At 41.6% G+C, this 6956-nt stretch overlaps 1 long non-coding RNA gene across 2 annotated transcripts in view; it reads left to right on the top strand.

Moving 5' to 3' along the window:
* Positions 1-1062: 1062 nt before the first annotated feature.
* LOC137166921 (uncharacterized) overlaps positions 1063-6956 on the top strand; it is a 30629-nt gene continuing 24735 nt past the window's right edge. The window contains exon 1 of one of the 2 annotated variants that reach the window (XR_010923875.1): positions 1063-1196. This is a non-coding gene — a long non-coding RNA (uncharacterized lncRNA). The remainder of the gene's footprint in view (positions 1197-6956) is intronic. The other variant, XR_010923874.1, reaches the window with a different exon arrangement.

Genomic DNA, 6956 nt, shown 5'->3' with positions numbered 1-6956 from the left:
GATGCAGGGAACCCTGGCATTGCACCTCACTTCCCCTTCCCATAGTCCCTAGGGGGGGCGTGGAGGAAGGTGGGGAGCTGCGGGGTGAGCATATTCTATGTATAACCATTCACTCCCTTTCCCCCTGTTCCTCAACCAGAAGGAAACAGGGAGGCTCACAGCCCTGTGCCTGGCCGGGGCTCACAGCTCAAGATCCCCACACAACCATGTCATGACCCCCTGAGGGGCTGAGACCCCCAGTTTGAGAACCAATGGTCTAAGGGTTTTTTGACATCTTATGGGAGGAACTAGCACCAGGCAAGATATCAATGCTAATTATGTTGTGCAATATTCAGTCTATAGACAGGAGACAGTAATATTAAAATGATCTCTGAAATAATTCACCTGAATTGAAGTTTACACATTCCCCAAGCTTCTGTATATTTACCTATACAGATGGTGGGTTTTTTTTTTTTTTTTTTTTTTTTTGAGTATTCAACTGAAGGACATGAATGAGTTTTTATTTTTTATAGAAATGTGCAAATCAAGATTGAACAGAGGCTTATTTGCATACTTTGGCTGGTGATAGTCAAATGACATACTGGCTCTGAGTTGTAATTGTTATAATGAACTGACTTGCTGATATTAGATGTTTGTGCTCGTCTTGAAGCATTTGTTTCAGTTTGTATTGCTTTTCCTATCTAAAACCTCACAGGCGGTTACTTTTTTGTGAGAGGAAATGAATTGAGTTTCATCAAGCTCCTGAGGCTTTGACAGTGATAAACACTCCCTTTAATAAGCAGAGTCATCCAAGCCGCTTGGGTCCAGAGTCGTGACCAAACGGCAGTGAGGGAAATCTTATTTCATTTTGAGATTAGAGTGCTGAAGATTAAAGCAAAGAGGGGAGAATGTAGACAATCAGCTGACAGTAATGAGAAGGAATGCAGAATAACATTCCTCTGAGGTCAGAGGCCTGAAACTGGCATAGCTGCCAGATTAGCCAACCCCCTCCACCTGAGGAAAGAGGTGATCCTTAATTAGCTGACTCTTATAAAGAGGGCAGCAGGAATGAATGGGAGGCCACAGTGACATCCTCCAGAAAGGGAAAGAGCTATGCCCAATGAACTGACACTGGATTTACTGCAGAAAGGAACTACTCCAGAAAACCAAAGGAACAAGAGGGAGACTGCTTAGCCCTGCAGAGCCAAGGTTCTTAGGTAAGAGCCAGGAAACCTTGCTATGGGAACTACTGGTGTGTGAAACTGATTTGGGCAAGGCACTGCTATGCTTGCACAGACTATGAAGTAGGCGTCTACAAGGGGTAGCATTACATTTGTTAGAAAGGCTCAGTTAAAGGAAGTTACCTCAGCTGCAGTTAGTTTCCCTGGATCCTTGAGAAGCACTGATGCAGGTTACCCCACAGACTGATTGAGCTGGCAGAATAAAGCTTTGGTCTGACGTGAGGAGGATGCCATAAGATTGGGCCTATCTATTACAGGTACTAAAGAAGCATGGGGAGGAGAAACCTGCTTTTCTCCATTGATTTACACTGCTGGGTGTAAATCAAACACCAGTCTCCTGCTAGCTCCCAGCATAGATATCTACATCATGAAAACTGGCCATCTTAGCAGGAAGACAAAGGACTGATGACAATGAACAACCGTCTCACCCTTTCTGCTCAGAGTTGAGGCACATTGATGGGTAAGTGCTGGCCATATTGGAGCAGATTCTCCATTCTGGCTAAGTTGCACTCCCATGTTCTAGCCCCAGCCAGGGGCCTACCAGCCCCCAAGTAAGAGAGAACAATCTTGCAGATGCTCTAATTTATGCTCCGCTGCAATGGCCCTTAATGTTGTTGTACTGGCTGAGTTATCAGAGTGCAGTGCTTTCTAGCCACACTCTCTTGTTCAGTGTTCAAGCATTAGAGTGAGCCAAAGCAGAGCACCATTCAGGTTTCATTCCGTCTTCCACCCACATTCTCCTCTCTCATCAAGCACTTCCTGAAAGTAGTTCTCTAACTTCCTAGACATTACCCTCTACTGAGAAGCTATGGTAGTAAGCCTCTGTACAGGGTATCTTATCTCCCTCCTGTAACATGCTTCCAGCACACTCCTTATGCTAGAGGTCACAAGGGAGTTCGTGTGGGAGCACGCTGCCAACTTTTCCATTATGCAAGGGATTGTCCCTTGGAGCCATTCCCACCAGGATTCTAGCCCCTTCATGCTGCTTGACAAAAACAGACATGATATGGTGATTATTGGTAGCTGCTAATAGTTCAAAATAATCCTCCAAAACAATAAGACTTTATTGTGAATCCTAAAATTGGTACCATTCCTTCAATGTGGCTGGGCCACTGGTACACTTCATATTTTGGCCATTGAAAAGTGCTTCAAGTATGGACTATCTTGTATGATTGCTAAGGGGCAAATATGGAAGAATAGTTATTTCTAGTGGTTCTGAGCATTATCTAGTCCAATCTCATCAACAAGACAGAATGGAAGAATGCCTATATTTTTATCAAGAGAATCTAAGGTTCCTATGCGTAATATATAGGAATAAGGTAGTAACCCTTTAAATATTTTGTGAGTCCTCTTGTATTAGAAGCTGCCATAACCCAAACCAAACAAAAGCATGTAGCAAGGCCCTGTTTCAGTACATGTTGTTTGGACCTCACTGTACCTGTGTGGCTCCTTCATATAATGTCTGTGTAAAGAGCAAAAGACAACTAAAATCAGCCCTGGACTACTTAACCCAATTCCCAAGAGTGCGGAAAGACAACTCTTTTTCTGCATGTTGCTCTCCCTATTCCGTATTAGGGAGATATGTAAAGTTCAAAACTCAGTTTCTTAGTTGTAGTGTGACTTATGCAGGAATTCAAACACACATGGGCAACACTGAAACCTCACAAAATATTCCAGCTGGTATCCCAAGACTCTAGCAACTAAGAAGCAATGTACAGGAACTCTTCCCAGCATCAGTGAAACATGGCTTTCCTACTAACGCCTTGACATGTTTCCATGATACTTTCTTATAGCGCCACTTCTGTTATGGTAGAGTCTGAGTTTCATACATGTGGAATCTTCCTTCTAGCTCCTCTAAGAGGAAATAAAAGGAGCTGTGTGTGTGTGTGAGAGAAACCCTTGTTCCTTCAGATCGGTTGTCTGACACATACAATGCTTGCCATTTAAGTCAACATTTGTCAACAGATACCAGAGTGATATCTAACAAATGGTATGTATTTTTCTATTCCAAATTGTCACTGTTATTGAATATCATAAATTGAGATCACCATTAATAATGGATTACCGTTGTTTAACCTGAAAAAGTTTTAGTATTTGGGCATTTAAACCAACAACTGAATGTGCTGAGGGGATTTGTCTATTTGGTATGTAGCTTTTCCCACTCCTGTCCTTGTCCCTCCCATAGTGACCATAGCTGCCCCTCCATTTGATACCCAGTATGCACTTTGCACTCTGACGACCCTATACCTACCACTTCATACTGCTGGCACCTTCTTAGGATAAGGCAGTACCATACCTATCTGTTTGGTGTATTTTGCTTGCCCTTCTTGTCTTACAGAAGTCCGTTCCTCTTTCTTCCCCAATATTCTTGTATTTTATCATGTGGGATACAACATAAAATTCAATTTTTTCCAGGCAAGACAAGGATGATTATGTTCTAGTCTCCTCCTACATAATGCAGCCACAGAATTTTACCTAGTGATTCCTTCCTTTAGCCCAGCATCTTAGGGCTGAACTAGAGTGTGGTGTGTGTGTAGGTTTTTCTTTTGAAAGACATCCAATTGTGATTTAAGACTCCTCCCAGTGATGGAAAATCCACCAGATCCCTTTAATCTCTTCCAATGCTTAATTCTCCTCACTGTTAAAATTTTCACTGTAGACTTTGCTGACTTCATCTTTGAAGTACTAGATGCTGTTAGGCCTTAGTCTGCTAGACTAAAGAGCCCTTTTGCATCTAATATCTTTGTCCTGTGCATATACTTAGACTTTGATTGTCACTCTTAACCTTCTCTTCAATAAACTAAGTAAGAATAGCTCCTTTAGGCTATTAAAAAGACTTAGAAAACTGCAAAGTGTTAGGGGAGCCTTATTTCCTACACGGGTCAGTGATGATGATGCCTCAAGGAGACTGCATGCTTGGAATCCAGTGGTAATAAAGGAATATACTTCAGCAGCCTGACATTATGCACATCAGTAATTCAGGCAAAGCACTAGATCCTAGATTAGAATCCAATGCACTACATCAACACTATGCATCCTCCTAGCTTAGAAAACCAGCATGAAGATGGTAGGAAAGATGACAGTTGTGAATGTGAAACTCCTATGACATGGGAGCTAGTCTTTTTTTTTTTTTTTTAATTTTTTTTTTTAAAAAAGCATATCACCCGCTAGAGCCCCTTCAAGTCTAGAAGACTGAAAGTATGTGCCAGGGGGTCATAGAGTATCCCTCCAATTTGATTCAGTGCAACCAACAGGGAAATATTAAGATAAATCATTTCATTTAGACAATTTTATTATAAGACCTACAGAAGCAATATTCAAAATTCACATGTCAAACACTTCTGATAAACAACCCTGCTAACCAAAACCTCCTAACTGCTACATTTATCTTGCTTACCTACTCTGTGTGGTTAAAAACTACCTATGCCTTCTCTCTACTAGGATTTTAGTGACATAGCTAATGCACATTAGCTATTTTACTGTGTTTTTTTTTAAAAAATAAATAAAACCACACAAATAAGAAATCACCTCTTGGCAGAGAGTTAGCAGAGATCATTTCACTGACCTGTAGAATCTTCCAACTGTCTTTACGGAATTTCCCTGAAGGAGTTTGCCAAATTCAAGGTGATGAATGAATGACTGTGTCTCAAGATGGCTTATGGGGAGGTCCACTTTTTTCCCCTTTGAACACCAGTGTTGCAGTAGTCTGTGTTCCTTCACACTGCCCTTCCATTTTAGAAATGTGAAGAGAAATCCTTGTTATGTCACACTGTGGTAACTAGGAAAATCTTTCCTCTAAGGGTGAACATTGCAATTGCATTTTTACTGAACCAATAAACTACAGGCAAAACTAGAACTAAGGTTGCAAATTAAAGTTTTACAAATAGCCTTTATTTTCTTTTCACGTGTGTGTGCTTTTTAAAAACAAAAACAGAACTCCTAGGAAAATAAATTCCAGCCATATGGAATCATGGTACTACCCCCATGGATCAGCAGTAGGGTTAGAATCTTTAAATCCACTATCCAGACCTCTCCCGTTTGAGTTAACAGAGTAACTGACAGCTGTAGGTTGTCTTAAATATGGCTCAACACTATAGGGGTCTTGGACACTTTGCCAATTTTACAGATGTTTGCTGACAGCAGTGGAATAGAGACAGGATTCTTCGGTTCCATTCTAAATTCTGGAGGGCAGTGTACTCTAGCAGTCACCACCCTTTGCCCATTTCTCCCCTTCAATGTCCTCACCAACATGTCCCTATCCCACTGCTGCTTCTCCCTTACCCCAGCTCCTCATCCTGTTCCATTCCCTGCACTAGGCTGGTTCCAGTCTCCAATCCTCAAGCTTCTTAGCCAAATCCTAGTCTACACAGTCATCTATTGGATCCAAGTTTCCCCTCACCTGGCTCCTAGTCCGATACTTCTTGTCCAACCAGTCAGTCTCCCTCCCACAACTTCCAGTTCCCACCTCCTTATCCATCCCAATATCAGTCCCAGCTTCCCTTTCCCCACCACTGGCCTCAAGTTCCAGACTCCCGTCCCCTCTGTTTGAATCTAGTACCTTCCTCCTCCATGCTCCTGCTGCTGAAACCCAGGGAGCATAGAGAGAGGCTCCTTGCTTACAGTTCTATATATTAGAACTGTATGTGGCCCTAGCCCACAGCTACAACTGAAAGGAAAGCCCTGATTAGCTTTGTGCTGGAGCATGCCCAGTGAAAACAACAAGATTTGAGAAATTTAGCTGTAAAGTTCAAGTAAGCTTCTACTGAGCATGTGCCAACTGGGATTCTTTTAAATAATTTCACCAAATTTTTACACAGATGGGAAAAGGCACATCCCTGCCACACAGGCTGATCACCTACCAAATTTCAGTCCTTGCCCCCAAAGCATGGGTGTGCTATAGCATCTCAAAAGAATAGGTCACCAGAATTTTAACCATGGACAAAACCTATTTTTCTCTAACTTTGTTCTCAAACAGCTGAGAAGTTTTGGATGAAATCTTTCAAAACAACAAACTTCAAGTCAAGGCAGACCCTTGACTTGAAAAACTTCAGCTCACATGGTTAAAGTTCTAAGCTACCAAAAACAGGATCACATACTAAGAAGTGTTGTAAAACCTTAATAGGCCACCAGAACTTTCCAGGAAAGTGAGTGAGGGTTTTTAGCCATTGACTTCTTTAAAATTTCCAGATATTGAAATTTCCAGATTTTCATCTGAACAGGTTGGGAGTTTTTTTTTTGCTTTTATTATGGGCTGCAAGATGCTTTCTGCATAACTGGCTAACATTTTAAACTTGATGCATTTGAGAAATCCTTGGTTACCTCACGAAGTGAGGCTTTGTTTCAAACTTCCGACCTTGATCTCTCAAGTTGCTAATGTTGTTTAGCTTATATCAGCCTCCTTAATTAGGCAGTCTGACCTTTCAGACAGGGTAGATTATCTCTAGCAATTTGTTTTGAAAGCATCTTATCACTTGCATGTGACTTCTTGTGTCCCATCCCCACCCCCCTCCTCCCCAATGTATAAAGCTCTGCTATGAGAATAGGTTGATAAATACCTTATTCTTGCACTCAGGCATAATAATGCTCTGATTAATCTTTGTCACTAATACCATGCCATTGGAATTGAATGGGCCTTTAAGAGTTATATTTAATGAACAGTGAAAGAGCACTTGAGGACAAAGTCCCTAATGATCAACAGTACCTGTTAAGTAAATGAAGTGGTGTTTGCTGTTGCCA

The sequence above is a fragment of the Emydura macquarii genome, unplaced genomic scaffold (genome assembly GCF_026122565.2).
Source record: "Emydura macquarii macquarii isolate MOO-44397 ecotype Brisbane River unplaced genomic scaffold, CSIRO-AGI_Emac_v2 contig_2897, whole genome shotgun sequence".
Taxonomy (NCBI): domain Eukaryota; kingdom Metazoa; phylum Chordata; order Testudines; family Chelidae; genus Emydura; species Emydura macquarii.
The sequence above is the reverse complement of the archived record's forward strand: the minus strand, read 5'-3'. Positions and strand labels throughout refer to the sequence as shown.